Source organism: Phyllobates terribilis, unplaced genomic scaffold, assembly GCF_046119375.1.
Source record: "Phyllobates terribilis strain yellow unplaced genomic scaffold, ASM4611937v1 Scaffold_10__3_contigs__length_209671492, whole genome shotgun sequence".
NCBI classification, from domain to species: domain Eukaryota; kingdom Metazoa; phylum Chordata; class Amphibia; order Anura; family Dendrobatidae; genus Phyllobates; species Phyllobates terribilis.
Window position 1 is genome coordinate 171,756,490 of NW_027362770.1, and position 23,369 is coordinate 171,779,858.

Sequence of the window (23,369 nt, forward strand, 5' to 3'; positions counted from 1 at the left end):
TGGAAGAGACATGGAGATCACAGTAGCTTAACAAGATGGTTTTAGTGCCCCTTGGAAGAGACATGGAGGTCAGAGTGGTTTAACAAGATGGTTTTAATGCCCCTTAGAAGAGACGTCGAGGTCACAGTAGCTTAACAAGACGGTTTTAATGCCCTTTGGAAGAGACATGGAGGTCAGAGTGGTTTAACAAGACGGTTTTTATGCCCCTTGGAAGAGACGTGGAGGTCACAGTAGCTTAACAAGATGGTTTTAATGCCCCTTGGAAGAGACATGGAGGTTAGAGTGGTTTAACAAGCTGGTTTTAATGCCTCTTGGAAGAGACGTGGAGGTCACAGTAGCTTAGCAAGACGGTTTTAATGCCCCTTGGAAGGGATATGGCGGTCAGAGTAGTTTAACAAGATGGTTTTAATGCCCCTTGGAATAGACATGGAGGTCACAGTAGCTTAGCAAGACGGTTTTAATGCCCCTTGGAAGAGACATGGAGTTCAGAGTGGTTTAACAAGACGGTTTTAATGCCCTTTGGAAGAGACGTGGAGTTCATAGTGGTTTAACAAGATGGGTTTAATGCCCCTTGGAAGAGATGTGGGGGTCACAGTAGCTTAGAAAGATGGTTTTAATGCCCCTTGGAAGAGACGTGGAGGTCACAGTAGCTTAACAAGATGGTTTTAATGCCCCTTGGAAGAGACGTGGAAGTCAGAGTAGTTTAACAAGACTGTTTTAATGCCCCTTGGAAGAGACATGGAGATCACAGTAGCTTGACAAGATGGTTTTAGTGCCCCTTGGAAGAGACATGGAGGTCAGAGTGGTTTAACAAGATGGTTTTAATGCCCCTTGGAAGAGACGTGGAGGTCCCAGTAGCTTAACAAGACGGTTTTAATACCCCTTGGAAGAGATGTGGAGGTCAGAGTGGTTTAACAAGATGGTTTTAATGCCCCTTGGAAGAGACGTGGAGGTCAGAGTGGTTTAACAAGATGGTTTTAATGCCCTTTGGAAGAGACGTGGAGGTCACAGTAGCTTAACAAGATGGTTTTAATGCCCCTTGGAAGAGACATGGAGGTCACAGTAGCTTAACAAGATGGTTTTAATGCCCCTTGGAAAAGACGTGGAGTTCAGAGTGGTTTAACAAGACGGTTTTAATGCCCCTTGGAAGAGACGTAGAGTTCAGAGTGGTTTAACAAGACGGGTTTAATGCCCCTTGGAAGAGATGTGGGGGTCACAGTAGCTTAACAAGATGGTTTTAATGCCCCTTGGAAGAGACGTGGAGGTCACAGTAGCTTAACAAGATGGTTTTAATGCCCCTTGGAAGAGACGTGGAAGTCAAAGTAGTTTAACAAGACTGTTTTAATGCCCCTTGGAAGAGACATGGAGGTCACAGTAGCTTAACAAGATGGTTTTAGTGCCCCTTGGAAGAGACATGGAGGTCAGAGTGGTTTAACAAGATGGTTTTAATGCCCCTTGGAAGAGACGTGGAGGTCACAGTAGCTTAACAAGACCATTTTAATGCCCCTTGGAAGAGACATGGAGGTCGCAGTAGCTTAACAAGAAGGTTTTAATGCCCCTTGGAAGAGACATGGAGTTCAGAGTGGTTTAACAAGACGGTTTTCATGCCCCTTGGAAGAGACGTGGAGTTCACAGTGGTTTAACAAGACGGTTTTAATGCCCCTTGGAAGAGACGTGGAGGTCACAGTAGCTTAACAAGACGGTTGTAATGCCACTTGGAAGAGACATGGAGGTCAGAGTGGTTTAACAAGATGGTTTTAATGCCCCTTGGAAGAGACGTGGAGGTCACAGTAGCTTAACAAGACGGTTTTAATGCCCCTTGGAAGAGATGTGGAGGTCAGAGTTGTTTAACAAGATGGTTTTAATGCCCCTTGGAAGAGACATGGAGGTCACAGTAGCTAAACAAGATGGTTTTAATGCCCCTTGGAAGAGACATGGAGGTCACAGTAGCTTAGCAAGACGGTTTTAATGCCCCTTGGAAGAGACATGGAGTTCAGAGTGGTTTAACAAGACGGTTTTAATGCCCCTTGGAAGAGACGTGGAGTTCACAGTGGTTTAACAAGACGGTTTTAATGCCCCTTGGAAGAGACGTGGAGGTCACAGTAGCTTAACAAGACGATTTTAATGCCCCTTGGAAGAGACGTGGAGGTCACAGTAGTTTAACAAGACGGTTTTAATGCCCTTTGGAAGAGAGGTGGAGTTCAGAGTGGTGTAACAAGACGGTTTTAATGCCCCTTGGAAGAGATGTGGAGGTCACAGTAGCTTAGCAAGATGGTTTTAATGCCCCTTGGAAAAGACGTGGAGGTCAGAGTGGTTTAACAAGACGGTTTTAATGCCCCTTGGAAGAGACGTGGAGGTCACAGTAGCTTAACAAGACGATTTTAATGCCCCTTGGAAGAGGCGTGGAGTTCAGAGTGGTTTAACAAGACGGTTTTAATGCCCCTTGGAAGAGACGTGGAGGTCACAGTAGCTTAACAAGACGGTTTTAATGCCCCTTGGAAGAGACGTGGAGGTCACAGTAGCTTAACAAGACAGTTTTAATGCCCCTTGGAAGACACGTGGAGGTCAGAGTGGTTTAACAAAACGGTTTTAATGCCCCTTGGAAGAGACATGGAGGTCACAGTAGCTTAACAAGACGGTTTTAATGCCCCTTTGAAGAGACGTGGAGGTCAGAGTGGTTTAACAATACGGTTTTAATGCCAATTAGAACAGATGTGAAGTTCAGGGTGGTTTAACAAGATGGTTTTAATGCCCCTTGGAAGAGATGTGGAGGTCACAGTAGCTTAACAAGATGGTTTTATGCCCCTTGGAAGAGACGTGGAGGTCAAAGTAGCTTAACAAGACAGTTTTAATGCCCCTTGGAAGAGACGTGGAGGTCAGAGTGGTTTAACAAAACGGTTTTAATGCCCCTTGGAATAGACGTGGCGGTCACCGTAGCTTAACAAGACTGTTTTAATACCCCTTGGAAGAGACATGGAGTTCAGAGTGGTTTAACAAGACGGTTTTAATGCCCCTTGGAAGAGACGTGGAGGTCACAGTAGCTTAAAAAGACGGTTGTAATGCCACTTGGAAGAGACATGGAGGTCAGAGTGGTTTAACAAGATGGTTTTAATGCCCCTTGGAAGAGAAGTGGAGGTCACAGTAGCTTAACAAGACGGTTTTAATGCCCCTTGGAAGAGATGTGGAGGTCAGAGTTGTTTAACAAGATGGTTTTAATGCCCCTTGGAAGAGACATGGAGGTCACAGTAGCTAAACAAGATGGTTTTAATGCCCCTTGGAAGAGACATGGAGGTCACAGTAGCTTAACAAGATGGTTTTAATGCCCCTTGGAAAAGACGTGGAGTTCAGAGTGGTTTAACAAGACCGTTTTAATGCCCCTTGGAAGAGACGTGGAGGTCACAGTAGCTTAACAAGAAGGTTTTAATGCCTCTTGGAAGAGACGTGGAGGTCAGAGTGGTTTAACAAGACGGTTATAATGCCCCTTGGAAGAGACGTGGAGGTCACAGTAGCTTAACAAGACGGTTTTAATGCCCCTTGGAAGAGACATGGAGGTCAGAGTGGTTTAACAAGACGGTTTTAATGCCCCTTGGAAGAGACATGGAGGTCACAGTAGCTTAACAAGATGGTTTTAATGCCCCTTGGAAGAGACATGGAGGTCACAGTAGCTTAGCAAGACGGTTTTAATGTCCCTTGGAAGAGACATGGAGTTCAGAGTGGTTTAACAAGACGGTTTTAATGCCCCTTGGAAGAGACGTGGAGGTCAGAGTGGTTTAACAAGACGGTTTTAACGCCCCTTGGAAGAGACGTGTGGGTCACAGTAGCTTAACAAGACGGTTTTCATGCCCTTTGGAAGAGACGTGGAGGTCCGAGTGATTTAACAAGACGGTTTTAATGCCCTTTGGGAGAGACATGTAGGTCACAGTAGCTTAAGAAGATGGTTTTAATGCCCCTTGGAAGAGACATGGAGGTCAGAGTGGTTTAACAAGACGGTTTTAATGGCCCTTGGAAGAGACATGGAGGTCACAGTATCTTAACAAGACGGTTTTAATGCCCCATGGAAGAGACGTGGCGCTCACAGTAGCTTAACAAGACAGTTTTAATGCCCCTTGGAAGAGACGTGGAGGTCAGAGTGGTTTAATAAGACGGTTTTAACGCCCCTTGGAAGAGACGTGGAGGTCACAGTAGCTTAACAAGACGGTTTTCATGCCCCTTGGAAGAGACCTGGAGGTCAGAGTGGTTTAACAAGATGGTTTTTATGCCCCTTGGAAGAGACGTGGAGGTCACAGTAGCTTAACAAGATGGTTTTAATGCCCCTTGGAAGAGACATGGAGGTTAGAGTGGTTTAACAAGATGGTTTTAATGCCTCTTGGAAGAGACGTGGAGGTCACAGTAGCTTAGCAAGACGGTTTTAATGCCCCTTGGAAGAGATATGGAGGTCGGAGTGGTTTAACAAGATGGTTTTAATGCCCCTTGAAAGAGACGTGGAGGTCACAGTAGCTTAACAAGATGGTATTAATGCCCCTTGGAAGAGACATGGAGGTCACAGTAGCTTAGCAAGACGGTTTTAATGCCCCTTGGAAGAGACATGGAGTTCAGAGTGGTTTAACAAGACGGTTTTAATGCCCCTTGGAAGAGACGTGCAGTTCAGAGTGGTTTAACAAGATGGGTTTAATGCCCCTTGGAAGAGATTTGGGGGTCACAGTAGCTTAGAAAGATGGTTTTAATGCCCCTTGGAAGAGACGTGGAGGTCACAGTAGCTTAACAAGATGGTTTTAATGCCCCTTGGAAGAGACGTGGAAGTCAGAGTAGTTTAACAAGACTGTTTTAATGCCCCTTGGAAGAGACATGGAGATCACAGTAGCTTAACAAGATGGTTTTAGTGCCCCTTGGAAGAGACATGGAGGTCAGAGTGGTTTAACAAGATGGTTTTAATGCCCCTTAGAAGAGACGTCGAGGTCACAGTAGCTTAACAAGACGGTTTTAATGCCCTTTGGAAGAGACATGGAGGTCAGAGTGGTTTAACAAGACGGTTTTTATGCCCCTTGGAAGAGACGTGGAGGTCACAGTAGCTTAACAAGATGGTTTTAATGCCCCTTGGAAGAGACATGGAGGTTAGAGTGGTTTAACAAGCTGGTTTTAATGCCTCTTGGAAGAGACGTGGAGGTCACAGTAGCTTAGCAAGACGGTTTTAATGCCCCTTGGAAGGGATATGGCGGTCAGAGTAGTTTAACAAGATGGTTTTAATGCCCCTTGGAATAGACATGGAGGTCACAGTAGCTTAGCAAGACGGTTTTAATGCCCCTTGGAAGAGACATGGAGTTCAGAGTGGTTTAACAAGACGGTTTTAATGCCCTTTGGAAGAGACGTGGAGTTCATAGTGGTTTAACAAGATGGGTTTAATGCCCCTTGGAAGAGATGTGGGGGTCACAGTAGCTTAGAAAGATGGTTTTAATGCCCCTTGGAAGAGACGTGGAGGTCACAGTAGCTTAACAAGATGGTTTTAATGCCCCTTGGAAGAGACGTGGAAGTCAGAGTAGTTTAACAAGACTGTTTTAATGCCCCTTGGAAGAGACATGGAGATCACAGTAGCTTGACAAGATGGTTTTAGTGCCCCTTGGAAGAGACATGGAGGTCAGAGTGGTTTAACAAGATGGTTTTAATGCCCCTTGGAAGAGACGTGGAGGTCCCAGTAGCTTAACAAGACGGTTTTAATACCCCTTGGAAGAGATGTGGAGGTCAGAGTGGTTTAACAAGATGGTTTTAATGCCCCTTGGAAGAGACGTGGAGGTCAGAGTGGTTTAACAAGATGGTTTTAATGCCCTTTGGAAGAGACGTGGAGGTCACAGTAGCTTAACAAGATGGTTTTAATGCCCCTTGGAAGAGACATGGAGGTCACAGTAGCTTAACAAGATGGTTTTAATGCCCCTTGGAAAAGACGTGGAGTTCAGAGTGGTTTAACAAGACGGTTTTAATGCCCCTTGGAAGAGACGTAGAGTTCAGAGTGGTTTAACAAGACGGGTTTAATGCCCCTTGGAAGAGATGTGGGGGTCACAGTAGCTTAACAAGATGGTTTTAATGCCCCTTGGAAGAGACGTGGAGGTCACAGTAGCTTAACAAGATGGTTTTAATGCCCCTTGGAAGAGACGTGGAAGTCAGAGTAGTTTAACAAGACTGTTTTAATGCCCCTTGGAAGAGACATGGAGGTCACAGTAGCTTAACAAGATGGTTTTAGTGCCCCTTGGAAGAGACATGGAGGTCAGAGTGGTTTAACAAGATGGTTTTAATGCCCCTTGGAAGAGACGTGGAGGTCACAGTAGCTTAACAAGACCATTTTAATGCCCCTTGGAAGAGACATGGAGGTCGCAGTAGCTTAACAAGAAGGTTTTAATGCCCCTTGGAAGAGACATGGAGTTCAGAGTGGTTTAACAAGACGGTTTTCATGCCCCTTGGAAGAGACGTGGAGTTCACAGTGGTTTAACAAGACGGTTTTAATGCCCCTTGGAAGAGACGTGGAGGTCACAGTAGCTTAACAAGACGGTTGTAATGCCACTTGGAAGAGACATGGAGGTCAGAGTGGTTTAACAAGATGGTTTTAATGCCCCTTGGAAGAGACGTGGAGGTCACAGTAGCTTAACAAGACGGTTTTAATGCCCCTTGGAAGAGATGTGGAGGTCAGAGTTGTTTAACAAGATGGTTTTAATGCCCCTTGGAAGAGACATGGAGGTCACAGTAGCTAAACAAGATGGTTTTAATGCCCCTTGGAAGAGACATGGAGGTCACAGTAGCTTAGCAAGACGGTTTTAATGCCCCTTGGAAGAGACATGGAGTTCAGAGTGGTTTAACAAGACGGTTTTAATGCCCCTTGGAAGAGACGTGGAGTTCACAGTGGTTTAACAAGACGGTTTTAATGCCCCTTGGAAGAGACGTGGAGGTCACAGTAGCTTAACAAGACGATTTTAATGCCCCTTGGAAGAGACGTGGAGGTCACAGTAGTTTAACAAGACGGTTTTAATGCCCTTTGGAAGAGAGGTGGAGTTCAGAGTGGTGTAACAAGACGGTTTTAATGCCCCTTGGAAGAGATGTGGAGGTCACAGTAGCTTAGCAAGATGGTTTTAATGCCCCTTGGAAAAGACGTGGAGGTCAGAGTGGTTTAACAAGACGGTTTTAATGCCCCTTGGAAGAGACGTGGAGGTCACAGTAGCTTAACAAGACGATTTTAATGCCCCTTGGAAGAGGCGTGGAGTTCAGAGTGGTTTAACAAGACGGTTTTAATGCCCCTTGGAAGAGACGTGGAGGTCACAGTAGCTTAACAAGACGGTTTTAATGCCCCTTGGAAGAGACGTGGAGGTCACAGTAGCTTAACAAGACAGTTTTAATGCCCCTTGGAAGACACGTGGAGGTCAGAGTGGTTTAACAAAACGGTTTTAATGCCCCTTGGAAGAGACATGGAGGTCACAGTAGCTTAACAAGACGGTTTTAATGCCCCTTTGAAGAGACGTGGAGGTCAGAGTGGTTTAACAATACGGTTTTAATGCCAATTAGAACAGATGTGAAGTTCAGGGTGGTTTAACAAGATGGTTTTAATGCCCCTTGGAAGAGATGTGGAGGTCACAGTAGCTTAACAAGATGGTTTTATGCCCCTTGGAAGAGACGTGGAGGTCAAAGTAGCTTAACAAGACAGTTTTAATGCCCCTTGGAAGAGACGTGGAGGTCAGAGTGGTTTAACAAAACGGTTTTAATGCCCCTTGGAATAGACGTGGCGGTCACCGTAGCTTAACAAGACTGTTTTAATACCCCTTGGAAGAGACATGGAGTTCAGAGTGGTTTAACAAGACGGTTTTAATGCCCCTTGGAAGAGACGTGGAGGTCACAGTAGCTTAAAAAGACGGTTGTAATGCCACTTGGAAGAGACATGGAGGTCAGAGTGGTTTAACAAGATGGTTTTAATGCCCCTTGGAAGAGAAGTGGAGGTCACAGTAGCTTAACAAGACGGTTTTAATGCCCCTTGGAAGAGATGTGGAGGTCAGAGTTGTTTAACAAGATGGTTTTAATGCCCCTTGGAAGAGACATGGAGGTCACAGTAGCTAAACAAGATGGTTTTAATGCCCCTTGGAAGAGACATGGAGGTCACAGTAGCTTAACAAGATGGTTTTAATGCCCCTTGGAAAAGACGTGGAGTTCAGAGTGGTTTAACAAGACCGTTTTAATGCCCCTTGGAAGAGACGTGGAGGTCACAGTAGCTTAACAAGAAGGTTTTAATGCCTCTTGGAAGAGACGTGGAGGTCAGAGTGGTTTAACAAGACGGTTATAATGCCCCTTGGAAGAGACGTGGAGGTCACAGTAGCTTAACAAGACGGTTTTAATGCCCCTTGGAAGAGACATGGAGGTCAGAGTGGTTTAACAAGACGGTTTTAATGCCCCTTGGAAGAGACATGGAGGTCACAGTAGCTTAACAAGATGGTTTTAATGCCCCTTGGAAGAGACATGGAGGTCACAGTAGCTTAGCAAGACGGTTTTAATGTCCCTTGGAAGAGACATGGAGTTCAGAGTGGTTTAACAAGACGGTTTTAATGCCCCTTGGAAGAGACGTGGAGGTCAGAGTGGTTTAACAAGACGGTTTTAACGCCCCTTGGAAGAGACGTGTGGGTCACAGTAGCTTAACAAGACGGTTTTCATGCCCTTTGGAAGAGACGTGGAGGTCCGAGTGATTTAACAAGACGGTTTTAATGCCCTTTGGGAGAGACATGTAGGTCACAGTAGCTTAAGAAGATGGTTTTAATGCCCCTTGGAAGAGACATGGAGGTCAGAGTGGTTTAACAAGACGGTTTTAATGGCCCTTGGAAGAGACATGGAGGTCACAGTATCTTAACAAGACGGTTTTAATGCCCCATGGAAGAGACGTGGCGCTCACAGTAGCTTAACAAGACAGTTTTAATGCCCCTTGGAAGAGACGTGGAGGTCAGAGTGGTTTAATAAGACGGTTTTAACGCCCCTTGGAAGAGACGTGGAGGTCACAGTAGCTTAATAAGACGGTTTTCATGCCCCTTGGAAGAGACCTGGAGGTCAGAGTGGTTTAACAAGATGGTTTTTATGCCCCTTGGAAGAGACGTGGAGGTCACAGTAGCTTAACAAGATGGTTTTAATGCCCCTTGGAAGAGACCTGGAGGTTAGAGTGGTTTAACAAGATGGTTTTAATGCCTCTTGGAAGAGACGTGGAGGTCACAGTAGCTTAGCAAGACGGTTTTAATGCCCCTTGGAAGAGATATGGAGGTCGGAGTGGTTTAACAAGATGGTTTTAATGCCCCTTGAAAGAGACGTGGAGGTCACAGTAGCTTAACAAGATGGTTTTAATGCCCCTTGGAAGAGACATGGAGGTCACAGTAGCTTAGCAAGACGGTTTTAATGCCCCTTGGAAGAGACATGGAGTTCAGAGTGGTTTAACAAGACGGTTTTAATGCCCCTTGGAAGAGACGTGCAGTTCAGAGTGGTTTAACAAGATGGGTTTAATGCCCCTTGGAAGAGATTTGGGGGTCACAGTAGCTTAGAAAGATGGTTTTAATGCCCCTTGGAAGAGACGTGGAGGTCACAGTAGCTTAGCAAGACGGTTTTAATGCCCCTTGGAAGGGATATGGCGGTCAGAGTAGTTTAACAAGATGGTTTTAATGCCCCTTGGAATAGACATGGAGGTCACAGTAGCTTAGCAAGACGGTTTTAATGCCCCTTGGAAGAGACATGGAGTTCAGAGTGGTTTAACAAGACGGTTTTAATGCCCTTTGGAAGAGACGTGGAGTTCATAGTGGTTTAACAAGATGGGTTTAATGCCCCTTGGAAGAGATGTGGGGGTCACAGTAGCTTAGAAAGATGGTTTTAATGCCCCTTGGAAGAGACGTGGAGGTCACAGTAGCTTAACAAGATGGTTTTAATGCCCCTTGGAAGAGACGTGCAAGTCAGAGTAGTTTAACAAGACTGTTTTAATGCCCCTTGGAAGAGACATGGAGATCACAGTAGCTTGACAAGATGGTTTTAGTGCCCCTTGGAAGAGACATGGAGGTCAGAGTGGTTTAACAAGATGGTTTTAATGCCCCTTGGAAGAGACGTGGAGGTCACAGTAGCTTAACAAGACGGTTTTAATACCCCTTGGAAGAGATGTGGAGGTCAGAGTGGTTTAACAAGATGGTTTTAATGCCCCTTGGAAGAGACGTGGAGGTCAGAGTGGTTTAACAAGATGGTTTTAATGCCCTTTGGAAGAGACGTGGAGGTCACAGTAGCTTAACAAGATGGTTTTAATGCCCCTTGGAAGAGACATGGAGGTCACAGTAGCTTAACAAGATGGTTTTAATGCCCCTTGGAAAAGACGTGGAGTTCAGAGTGGTTTAACAAGACGGTTTTAATGCCCCTTGGAAGAGACGTAGAGTTCAGAGTGGTTTAACAAGACGGGTTTAATGCCCCTTGGAAGAGATGTGGGGGTCACAGTAGCTTAACAAGATGGTTTTAATGCCCCTTGGAAGAGACGTGGAGGTCACAGTAGCTTAACAAGATGGTTTTAATGCCCCTTGGAAGAGACGTGGAAGTCAGAGTAGTTTAACAAGACTGTTTTAATGCCCCTTGGAAGAGACATGGAGGTCACAGTAGCTTAACAAGATGGTTTTAGTGCCCCTTGGAAGAGACATGGAGGTCAGAGTGGTTTAACAAGATGGTTTTAATGCCCCTTGGAAGAGACGTGGAGGTCACAGTAGCTTAACAAGACCATTTTAATGCCCCTTGGAAGAGACATGGAGGTCGCAGTAGCTTAACAAGAAGGTTTTAATGCCCCTTGGAAGAGACATGGAGTTCAGAGTGGTTTAACAAGACGGTTTTCATGCCCCTTGGAAGAGACGTGGAGTTCACAGTGGTTTAACAAGACGGTTTTAATGCCCCTTGGAAGAGACGTGGAGGTCACAGTAGCTTAACAAGACGATTTTAATGCCCCTTGAAAGAGACGTGGAGGTCACAGTAGTTTAACAAGACGGTTTTAATGCCCTTTGGAAGAGAGGTGGAGTTCAGAGTGGTGTAACAAGACGGTTTTAATGCCGCTTGGAAGAGATGTGGAGGTCACAATAGCTTAGCAAGATGGTTTTAATGCCCCTTGGAAAAGACGTGGAGGTCAGAGTGGTTTAACAAGACGGTTTTAATGCCCCTTGGAAGAGACGTGGAGGTCACAGTAGCTTAACAAGACGATTTTAATGCCCCTTGGAAGAGGCGTGGAGTTCAGAGTGGTTTAACAAGACGGTTTTAATGCCCCTTGGAAGAGACGTGGAGGTCACAGTAGCTTAACAAGACGGTTTTAATGCCCCTTGGAAGAGACGTGGAGGTCACAGTAGCTTAACAAGACAGTTTTAATGCCCCTTGGAAGTGACGTGGAGGTCAGAGTGGTTTAACAAAACGGTTTTAATGCCCCTTGGAAGAGACATGGAGGTCACAGTAGCTTAACAAGACGGTTTTAATGCCCATTTGAAGAGACGTGGAGGTCAGAGTGGTTTAACAATACGGTTTTAATGCCACTTAGAACAGACGTGAAGTTCAGGGTGGTTTAACAAGATGGTTTTAATGCCCCTTGGAAGAGATGAGGAGGTCACAGTAGCTTAACAAGATGGTTTTATGCCCCTTGGAAGAGACGTGGAGGTCAAAGTAGCTTAACAAGACAGTTTTAATGCCCCTTGGAAGAGACGTGGAGGTCAGAGTGGTTTAACAAAACGGTTTTAATGCCCCTTGGAATAGACGTGGCGGTCACCGTAGCTTAACAAGACTGTTTTAATACCCCTTGGAAGAGACATGGAGTTCAGAGTGGTTTAACAAGACAGTTTTAATGCCCCTTGGAAGAGACGTGGAGATCACAGTAGCTTAACAAGACGGTTGTAATGCCACTTGGAAGAGACATGGAGGTCAGAGTGGTTTAACAAGATGGTTTTAATGCCCCTTGGAAGAGACGTGGAGGTCACAGTAGCTTAACAAGACGGTTTTAATGCCCCTTGGAAGAGATGTGGAGGTCAGAGTTGTTTAACAAGATGGTTTTAATGCCCCTTGGAAAAGACGTGGAGGTCACAGTAGCTAAACAAGATGGTTTTAATGCCCCTTGGAAGAGACATGGAGGTCACAGTAGCTTAACAAGATATTTTATTGCCCCTTGGAAAAGACGTGGAGTTCAGAGTGGTTTAACAAGACCGTTTTAATGCCCCTTGGAAGAGACGTGGAGGTCACAGTAGCTTAACAAGAAGGTTTTAATGCCTCTTGGAAGAGACGTGGAGGTCAGAGTGGTTTAACAAGACGGTTTTAATGCCCCTTGGAAGAGACGTGGAGGTCACAGTAGCTTAACAAGACGGTTTTAATGCCCCTTGGAAGAGACATGGAGGTCAGAGTGGTTTAACAAGACGGTTTTAATGCCCCTTGGAAGAGACGTGGAGGTCACAGTAGCTTAACAAGATGGTTTTAATGCCCCTTGGAAGAAACATGGAGGTCAGAGTGGTTTAACAAGATGGTGTTAATGCCCCTTGGAAGAGACGTGGAGGTCACAGTAGCTTAACAAGACAGTTTTAATGCCCCTTTGAAGAGACGTGGAGGTCAGAGTGGTTTAACAATACGGTTTTAATGCCACTTAGAAGAGAAGTGAAGTTCAGGGTGGTTTAACAAGACGGTTTTAATGCCCCTTGGAAGAGACGTGGAGGTCACAGTAGCTTAACAAGACGATTTTAATGCCCCTTGAAAGAGACGTGGAGGTCACAGTAGTTTAACAAGACGGTTTTAATGCCCTTTGGAAGAGAGGTGGAGTTCAGAGTGGTGTAACAAGACGGTTTTAATGCCGCTTGGAAGAGATGTGGAGGTCACAATAGCTTAGCAAGATGGTTTTAATGCCCCTTGGAAAAGACGTGGAGGTCAGAGTGGTTTAACAAGACGGTTTTAATGCCCCTTGGAAGAGACGTGGAGGTCACAGTAGCTTAACAAGACGATTTTAATGCCCCTTGGAAGAGGCGTGGAGTTCAGAGTGGTTTAACAAGACGGTTTTAATGCCCCTTGGAAGAGACGTGGAGGTCACAGTAGCTTAACAAGACGGTTTTAATGCCCCTTGGAAGAGACGTGGAGGTCACAGTAGCTTAACAAGACAGTTTTAATGCCCCTTGGAAGTGACGTGGAGGTCAGAGTGGTTTAACAAAACGGTTTTAATGCCCCTTGGAAGAGACATGGAGGTCACAGTAGCTTAACAAGACGGTTTTAATGCCCATTTGAAGAGACGTGGAGGTCAGAGTGGTTTAACAATACGGTTTTAATGCCACTTAGAACAGACGTGAAGTTCAGGGTGGTTTAACAAGATGGTTTTAATGCCCCTTGGAAGAGATGAGGAGGTCACAGTAGCTTAACAAGATGGTTTTATGCCCCTTGGAAGAGACGTGGAGGTCAAAGTAGCTTAACAAGACAGTTTTAATGCCCCTTGGAAGAGACGTGGAGGTCAGAGTTGTTTAACAAAACGGTTTTAATGCCCCTTGGAATAGACGTGGCGGTCACCGTAGCTTAACAAGACTGTTTTAATACCCCTTGGAAGAGACATGGAGTTCAGAGTGGTTTAACAAGACAGTTTTAATGCCCCTTGGAAGAGACGTGGAGATCACAGTAGCTTAACAAGACGGTTGTAATGCCACTTGGAAGAGACATGGAGGTCAGAGTGGTTTAACAAGATGGTTTTAATGCCCCTTGGAAGAGACGTGGAGGTCACAGTAGCTTAACAAGACGGTTTTAATGCCCCTTGGAAGAGATGTGGAGGTCAGAGTTGTTTAACAAGATGGTTTTAATGCCCCTTGGAAAAGACGTGGAGGTCACAGTAGCTAAACAAGATGGTTTTAATGCCCCTTGGAAGAGACATGGAGGTCACAGTAGCTTAACAAGATATTTTATTGCCCCTTGGAAAAGACGTGGAGTTCAGAGTGGTTTAACAAGACCGTTTTAATGCCCCTTGGAAGAGACGTGGAGGTCACAGTAGCTTAACAAGAAGGTTTTAATGCCTCTTGGAAGAGACGTGGAGGTCAGAGTGGTTTAACAAGACGGTTTTAATGCCCCTTGGAAGAGACGTGGAGGTCACAGTAGCTTAACAAGACGGTTTTAATGCCCCTTGGAAGAGACATGGAGGTCAGAGTGGTTTAACAAGACGGTTTTAATGCCCCTTGGAAGAGACGTGGAGGTCACAGTAGCTTAACAAGATGGTTTTAATGCCCCTTGGAAGAAACATGGAGGTCAGAGTGGTTTAACAAGATGGTGTTAATGCCCCTTGGAAGAGACGTGGAGGTCACAGTAGCTTAACAAGACAGTTTTAATGCCCCTTTGAAGAGACGTGGAGGTCAGAGTGGTTTAACAATACGGTTTTAATGCCACTTAGAAGAGAAGTGAAGTTCAGGGTGGTTTAACAAGACGGTTTTAATGTCCCTTGGAAGAGAAGTGGAGGTCAGAGTTGTTTAACAAGACGGTTTTAACGCCCCTTGGAAGAGACGTGTGGGTCACAGTAGCTTAACAAGACGGTTTTCATGCCCTTTGGAAGAGACGTGGAGGTCCGAGTGATTTAACAAGACGGTTTTAATGCCCTTTGGGAGAGACATGGAGGTCAGAGTGGTTTAACAAGATGGTTTTAATGCCCCTTGGAAGAGACGTGGAGGTCACAGTAGCTTAACAAGACGGTTTTAATGCCCCTTGGAAGAGATGTGGAGGTCAGAGTTGTTTAACAAGATGGTTTTAATGCCCCTTGGAAGAGACATGGAGGTCACAGTAGCTAAACAAGATGGTTTTAATGCCCCTTGGAAGAGACATAGAGGTCACAGTAGCTTAGCAAGACGGTTTTAATGCCCCTTGGAAGAGACATGGAGTTCAGAGTGGTTTAACAAGACGGTTTTAATGCCCCTTGGAAGAGACGTGGAGTTCACAGTGGTTTAACAAGACGGTTTTAATGCCCCTTGGAAGAGACGTGGAGGTCACAGTAGCTTAACAAGACGATTTTAATGCCCCTTGGAAGAGACGTGGAGGTCACAGTAGTTTAACAAGACGGTTTTAATGCCCTTTGGAAGAGAGGTGGAGTTCAGAGTGGTGTAACAAGACGGTTTTAATGCCCCTTGGAAGAGATGTGGAGGTCACAGTAGCTTAGCAAGATGGTTTTAATGCCCCTTGGAAAAGACGTGGAGGTCAGAGTGGTTTAACAAGACGGTTTTAATGCCCCTTGGAAGAGACGTGGAGGTCACAGTAGCTTAACAAGACGATTTTAATGCCCCTTGGAAGAGGCGTGGAGTTCAGAGTGGTTTAACAAGACGGTTTTAATGCCCCTTGGAAGAGACGTGGAGGTCACAGTAGCTTAACAAGACGGTTTTAATGCCCCTTGGAAGAGACGTGGAGGTCACAGTAGCTTAACAAGACAGTTTTAATGCCCCTTGGAAGACACGTGGAGGTCAGAGTGGTTTAACAAAACGGTTTTAATGCCCCTTGGAAGAGACATGGAGGTCACAGTAGCTTAACAAGACGGTTTTAATGCCCCTTTGAAGAGACGTGGAGGTCAGAGTGGTTTAACAATACGGTTTTAATGCCAATTAGAACAGATGTGAAGTTCAGGGTGGTTTAACAAGATGGTTTTAATGCCCCTTGGAAGAGATGTGGAGGTCACAGTAGCTTAACAAGATGGTTTTATGCCCCTTGGAAGAGACGTGGAGGTCAAAGTAGCTTAACAAGACAGTTTTAATGCCCCTTGGAAGAGACGTGGAGGTCAGAGTGGTTTAACAAAACGGTTTTAATGCCCCTTGGAATAGACGTGGCGGTCACCGTAGCTTAACAAGACTGTTTTAATACCCCTTGGAAGAGACATGGAGTTCAGAGTGGTTTAACAAGACGGTTTTAATGCCCCTTGGAAGAGACGTGGAGGTCACAGTAGCTTAAAAAGACGGTTGTAATGCCACTTGGAAGAGACATGGAGGTCAGAGTGGTTTAACAAGATGGTTTTAATGCCCCTTCGAAGAGACGTGGAGGTCACAGTAGCTTAACAAGACAGTTTTAATGCCCCTTGGAAGACACGTGGAGGTCAGAGTGGTTTAACAAAACGGTTTTAATGCCCCTTGGAAGACACATGGAGGTCACAGTAGCTTAACAAGACGGTTTTAATGCCCCTTTGAAGAGACGTGGAGGTCAGAGTGGTTTAACAATACGGTTTTAATGCCAATTAGAACAGATGTGAAGTTCAGGGTGGTTTAACAAGATGGTTTTAATGCCCCTTGGAAGAGATGTGGAGGTCACAGTAGCTTAACAAGATGGTTTTATGCCCCTTGGAAGAGACGTGGAGGTCAAAGTAGCTTAACAAGACAGTTTTAATGCCCCTTGGAAGAGACGTGGAGGTCAGAGTGGTTTAACAAAACGGTTTTAATGCCCCTTGGAATAGACGTGGCGGTCACCGTAGCTTAACAAGACTGTTTTAATACCCCTTGGAAGAGACATGGAGTTCAGAGTGGTTTAACAAGACGGTTTTAATGCCCCTTGGAAGAGACGTGGAGGTCACAGTAGCTTAAAAAGACGGTTGTAATGCCACTTGGAAGAGACATGGAGGTCAGAGTGGTTTAACAAGATGGTTTTAATGCCCCTTGGAAGAGACGTGGAGGTCACAGTAGCTTAACAAGACGGTTTTAATGCCCCTTGGAAGAGATGTGGAGGTCAGAGTTGTTTAACAAGATGGTTTTAATGCCCCTTGGAAGAGACATGGAGGTCACAGTAGCTAAACAAGATGGTTTTAATGCCCCTTGGAAGAGACATGGAGGTCACAGTAGCTTAACAAGATGGTTTTAATGCCCCTTGGAAAAGACGTGGAGTTCAGAGTGGTTTAACAAGACCGTTTTAATGCCCCTTGGAAGAGACGTGGAGGTCACAGTAGCTTAACAAGAAGGTTTTAATGCCTCTTGGAAGAGACGTGGAGGTCAGAGTGGTTTAACAAGACGGTTATAATGCCCCTTGGAAGAGACGTGGAGGTCACAGTAGCTTAACAAGACGGTTTTAATGCCCCTTGGAAGAGACATGGAGGTCAGAGTGGTTTAACAAGACGGTTTTAATGCCCCTTGGAAGAGACGTGGAGGTCACAGTAGCTTAACAAGATGGTTTTAATGCCCCTTGGAAGAGACATGGAGGTCACAGTAGCTTAGCAAGACGGTTTTAATGTCCCTTGGAAGAGACATGGAGTTCAGAGTGGTTTAACAAGACGGTTTTAATGCCCCTTGGAAGAGACGTGGAGGTCAGAGTGGTTTAACAAGACGGTTTTAACGCCCCTTGGAAGAGACGTGTGGGTCACAGTAGCTTAACAAGACGGTTTTCATGCCCTTTGGAAGAGACGTGGAGGTCCGAGTGATTTAACAAGACGGTTTTAATGCCCTTTGGGAGAGACATGTAGGTCACAGTAGCTTAAGAAGATGGTTTTAATGCCCCTTGGAAGAGACATGGAGGTCAGAGTGGTTTAACAAGACGGTTTTAATGGCCCTTGGAAGAGACATGGAGGTCACAGTATCTTAACAAGACGGTTTTAATGCCCCATGGAAGAGACGTGGCGCTCACAGTAGCTTAACAAGACAGTTTTAATGCCCCTTGGAAGAGACGTGGAGGTCAGAGTGGTTTAATAAGACGGTTTTAACGCCCCTTGGAAGAGACGTGGAGGTCACAGTAGCTTAACAAGACGGTTTTCATGCCCCTTGGAAGAGACCTGGAGGTCAGAGTGGTTTAACAAGATGGTTTTTATGCCCCTTGGAAGAGACGTGGAGGTCACAGTAGCTTAACAAGATGATTTTAATGCCCCTTGGAAGAGACATGGAGGTCGGAGTGGTTTAACAAGATGGTTTTAATGCCCCTTGAAAGAGACGTGGAGGTCACAGTAGCTTAACAAGATGGTTTTAATGCCCCTTGGAAGAGACATGGAGGTCACAGTAGCTTAGCAAGACGGTTTTAATGCCCCTTGGAAGAGACATGGAGTTCAGAGTGGTTTAACAAGACGGTTTTAATGCCCCTTGGAAGAGACGTGCAGTTCAGAGTGGTTTAACAAGATGGGTTTAATGCCCCTTGGAAGAGATTTGGGGGTCACAGTAGCTTAGAAAGATGGTTTTAATGCCCCTTGGAAGAGACGTGGAGGTCACAGTAGCTTAACAAGATGGTTTTAATGCCCCTTGGAAGAGACATGGAGGTTAGAGTGGTTTAACAAGCTGGTTTTAATGCCTCTTGGAAGAGACGTGGAGGTCACAGTAGCTTAGCAAGACGGTTTTAATGCCCCTTGGAAGGGATATGGCGGTCAGAGTAGTTTAACAAGATGGTTTTAATGCCCCTTGGAATAGACATGGAGGTCACAGTAGCTTAGCAAGACGGTTTTAATGCCCCTTGGAAGAGACATGGAGTTCAGAGTGGTTTAACAAGACGGTTTTAATGCCCTTTGGAAGAGACGTGGAGTTCATAGTGGTTTAACAAGATGGGTTTAATGCCCCTTGGAAGAGATGTGGGGGTCACAGTAGCTTAGAAAGATGGTTTTAATGCCCCTTGGAAGAGACGTGGAGGTCACAGTAGCTTAACAAGATGGTTTTAATGCCCCTTGGAAGAGACGTGGAAGTCAGAGTAGTTTAACAAGACTGTTTTAATGCCCCTTGGAAGAGACATGGAGATCACAGTAGCTTGACAAGATGGTTTTAGTGCCCCTTGGAAGAGACATGGAGGTCAGAGTGGTTTAACAAGATGGTTTTAATGCCCCTTGGAAGAGACGTGGAGGTCACAGTAGCTTAACAAGACGGTTTTAATACCCCTTGGAAGAGATGTGGAGGTCAGAGTGGTTTAACAAGATGGTTTTAATGCCCCTTGGAAGAGACGTGGAGGTCAGAGTGGTTTAACAAGATGGTTTTAATGCCCTTTGGAAGAGACGTGGAGGTCACAGTAGCTTAACAAGATGGTTTTAATGCCCCTTGGAAGAGACATGGAGGTCACAGTAGCTTAACAAGATGGTTTTAATGCCCCTTGGAAAAGACGTGGAGTTCAGAGTGGTTTAACAAGACGGTTTTAATGCCCCTTGGAAGAGACGTAGAGTTCAGAGTGGTTTAACAAGACGGGTTTAATGCCCCTTGGAAGAGATGTGGGGGTCACAGTAGCTTAACAAGATGGTTTTAATGCCCCTTGGAAGAGACGTGGAGGTCACAGTAGCTTAACAAGATGGTTTTAATGCCCCTTGGAAGAGACGTGGAAGTCAGAGTAGTTTAACAAGACTGTTTTAATGCCCCTTGGAAGAGACATGGAGGTCACAGTAGCTTAACAAGATGGTTTTAGTGCCCCTTGGAAGAGACATGGAGGTCAGAGTGGTTTAACAAGATGGTTTTAATGCCCCTTGGAAGAGACGTGGAGGTCACAGTAGCTTAACAAGACCATTTTAATGCCCCTTGGAAGAGACATGGAGGTCGCAGTAGCTTAACAAGAAGGTTTTAATGCCCCTTGGAAGAGACATGGAGTTCAGAGTGGTTTAACAAGACGGTTTTCATGCCCCTTGGAAGAGACGTGGAGTTCACAGTGGTTTAACAAGACTGTTTTAATGCCCCTTGGAAGAGACGTGGAGGTCACAGTAGCTTAACAAGACGATTTTAATGCCCCTTGAAAGAGACGTGGAGTTCAGAGTGGTGTAACAAGACGGTTTTAATGCCGCTTGGAAGAGATGTGGAGGTCACAATAGCTTAGCAAGATGGTTTTAATGCCCCTTGGAAAAGACGTGGAGGTCAGAGTGGTTTAACAAGACGGTTTTAATGCCCCTTGGAAGAGACGTGGAGGTCACAGTAGCTTAACAAGACGATTTTAATGCCCCTTGGAAGAGGCGTGGAGTTCAGAGTGGTTTAACAAGACGGTTTTAATGCCCCTTGGAAGAGACGTGGAGGTCACAGTAGCTTAACAAGACGGTTTTAATGCCCCTTGGAAGAGACGTGGAGGTCACAGTAGCTTAACAAGACAGTTTTAATGCCCCTTGGAAGTGACGTGGAGGTCAGAGTGGTTTAACAAAACGGTTTTAATGCCCCTTGGAAGAGACATGGAGGTCACAGTAGCTTAACAAGACGGTTTTAATGCCCATTTGAAGAGACGTGGAGGTCAGAGTGGTTTAACAATACGGTTTTAATGCCACTTAGAACAGACGTGAAGTTCAGGGTGGTTTAACAAGATGGTTTTAATGCCCCTTGGAAGAGATGAGGAGGTCACAGTAGCTTAAAAAGATGGTTTTATGCCCCTTGGAAGAGACGTGGAGGTCAAAGTAGCTTAACAAGACAGTTTTAATGCCCCTTGGAAGAGACGTGGAGGTCAGAGTGGTTTAACAAAACGGTTTTAATGCCCCTTGGAATAGACGTGGCGGTCACCGTAGCTTAACAAGACTGTTTTAATACCCCTTGGAAGAGACATGGAGTTCAGAGTGGTTTAACAAGACAGTTTTAATGCCCCTTGGAAGAGACGTGGAGATCACAGTAGCTTAACAAGACGGTTGTAATGCCACTTGGAAGAGACATGGAGGTCAGAGTGGTTTAACAAGATGGTTTTAATGCCCCTTGGAAGAGACGTGGAGGTCACAGTAGCTTAACAAGATGGTTTTAATGCCCCTTGGAAGAGATGTGGAGGTCAGAGTTGTTTAACAAGATGGTTTTAATGCCCCTTGGAAGAGACGTGGAGGTCACAGTAGCTAAACAAGATGGTTTTAATGCCCCTTGGAAGAGACATGGAGGTCACAGTAGCTTAACAAGATATTTTATTGCCCCTTGGAAAAGACGTGGAGTTCAGAGTGGTTTAACAAGACCGTTTTAATGCCCCTTGGAAGAGACGTGGAGGTCACAGTAGCTTAACAAGAAGGTTTTAATGCCTCTTGGAAGAGACGTGGAGGTCAGAGTGGTTTAACAAGACGGTTTTAATGCCCCTTGGAAGAGACGTGGAGGTCACAGTAGCTTAACAAGACGGTTTTAATGCCCCTTGGAAGAGACATGGAGGTCAGAGTGGTTTAACAAGACGGTTTTAATGCCCCTTGGAAGAGACGTGGAGGTCACAGTAGCTTAACAAGATGGTTTTAATGCCCCTTGGAAGAGACATGGAGGTCAGAGTGGTTTAACAAGATGGTGTTAATGCCCCTTGGAAGAGACGTGGAGGTCACAGTAGCTTAACAAGACAGTTTTAATGCCCCTTTGAAGAGACGTGGAGGTCAGAGTGGTTTAACAATACGGTTTTAATGCCACTTAGAAGAGAAGTGAAGTTCAGGGTGGTTTAACAAGACGGTTTTAATGTCCCTTGGAAGAGAAGTGGAGGTCAGAGTTGTTTAACAAGACGGTTTTAACGCCCCTTGGAAGAGACGTGTGGGTCACAGTAGCTTAACAAGACGGTTTTCATGCCCTTTGGAAGAGACGTGGAGGTCCGAGTGATTTAACAAGACGGTTTTAATGCCCTTTGGGAGAGACATGGAGGTCAGAGTGGTTTAACAAGATGGTTTTAATGCCCCTTGGAAGAGACGTGGAGGTCACAGTAGCTTAACAAGACGGTTTTAATGCCCCTTGGAAGAGATGTGGAGGTCAGAGTTGTTTAACAAGATGGTTTTAATGCCCCTTGGAAGAGACATGGAGGTCACAGTAGCTAAACAAGATGGTTTTAATGCCCCTTGGAAGAGACATGGAGGTCACAGTAGCTTAGCAAGACGGTTTTAATGCCCCTTGGAAGAGACATGGAGTTCAGAGTGGTTTAACAAGATGGTTTTAATGCCCCTTGGAAGAGACGTGGAGTTCACAGTGGTTTAACAAGACGGTTTTAATGCCCCTTGGAAGAGACGTGGAGGTCACAGTAGCTTAACAAGACGATTTTAATGCCCCTTGGAAGAGACGTGGAGGTCACAGTAGTTTAACAAGACGGTTTTAATGCCCTTTGGAAGAGAGGTGGAGTTCAGAGTGGTGTAACAAGACGGTTTTAATGCCCCTTGGAAGAGATGTGGAGGTCACAGTAGCTTAGCAAGATGGTTTTAATGCCCCTTGGAAAAGACGTGGAGGTCAGAGTGGTTTAACAAGACGGTTTTAATGCCCCTTGGAAGAGACGTGGAGGTCACAGTAGCTTAACAAGACGATTTTAATGCCCCTTGGAAGAGGCGTGGAGTTCAGAGTGGTTTAACAAGACGGTTTTAATGCCCCTTGGAAGAGACGTGGAGGTCACAGTAGCTTAACAAGACGGTTTTAATGCCCCTTGGAAGAGACGTGGAGGTCACAGTAGCTTAACAAGACAGTTTTAATGTCCCTTGGAAGACACGTGGAGGTCAGAGTGGTTTAACAAAACGGTTTTAATGCCCCTTGGAAGAGACATGGAGGTCACAGTAGCTTAACAAGACGGTTTTAATGCCCCTTTGAAGAGACGTGGAGGTCAGAGTGGTTTAACAATACGGTTTTAATGCCAATTAGAACAGATGTGAAGTTCAGGGTGGTTTAACAAGATGGTTTTAATGCCCCTTGGAAGAGATGTGGAGGTCACAGTAGCTTAACAAGATGGTTTTATGCCCCTTGGAAGAGACGTGGAGGTCAAAGTAGCTTAACAAGACAGTTTTAATGCCCCTTGGAAGAGACGTGGAGGTCAGAGTGGTTTAACAAAACGGTTTTAATGCCCCTTGGAATAGACGTGGCGGTCACCGTAGCTTAACAAGACTGTTTTAATACCCCTTGGAAGAGACATGGAGTTCAGAGTGGTTTAACAAGACGGTTTTAATGCCCCTTGGAAGAGACGTGGAGGTCACAGTAGCTTAAAAAGACGGTTGTAATGCCACTTGGAAGAGACATGGAGGTCAGAGTGGTTTAACAAGATGGTTTTAATGCCCCTTGGAAGAGACGTGGAGGTCACAGTAGCTTAACAAGACGGTTTTAATGCCCCTTGGAAGAGATGTGGAGGTCAGAGTTGTTTAACAAGATGGTTTTAATGCCCCTTGGAAGAGACATGGAGGTCACAGTAGCTAAACAAGATGGTTTTAATGCCCCTTGGAAGAGACATGGAGGTCACAGTAGCTTAACAAGATGGTTTTAATGCCCCTTGGAAAAGACGTGGAGTTCAGAGTGGTTTAACAAGACCGTTTTAATGCCCCTTGGAAGAGACGTGGAGGTCACAGTAGCTTAACAAGAAGGTTTTAATGCCTCTTGGAAGAGACGTGGAGGTCAGAGTGGTTTAACAAGACGGTTATAATGCCCCTTGGAAGAGACGTGGAGGTCACAGTAGCTTAACAAGACGGTTTTAATGCCCCTTGGAAGAGACATGGAGGTCAGAGTGGTTTAACAAGACGGTTTTAATGCCCCTTGGAAGAGACGTGGAGGTCACAGTAGCTTAAC

The 23,369-nt window shown here is 45.4% G+C and overlaps 1 long non-coding RNA gene across 1 annotated transcript in view; it reads right to left on the reverse strand.

Annotated features, from left to right (window-relative positions):
• LOC141164675 (uncharacterized) overlaps positions 1-23,369 on the reverse strand; it is a 441,679-nt gene that overhangs the window by 56,527 nt on the left and 361,783 nt on the right. The window lies entirely within an intron of this gene.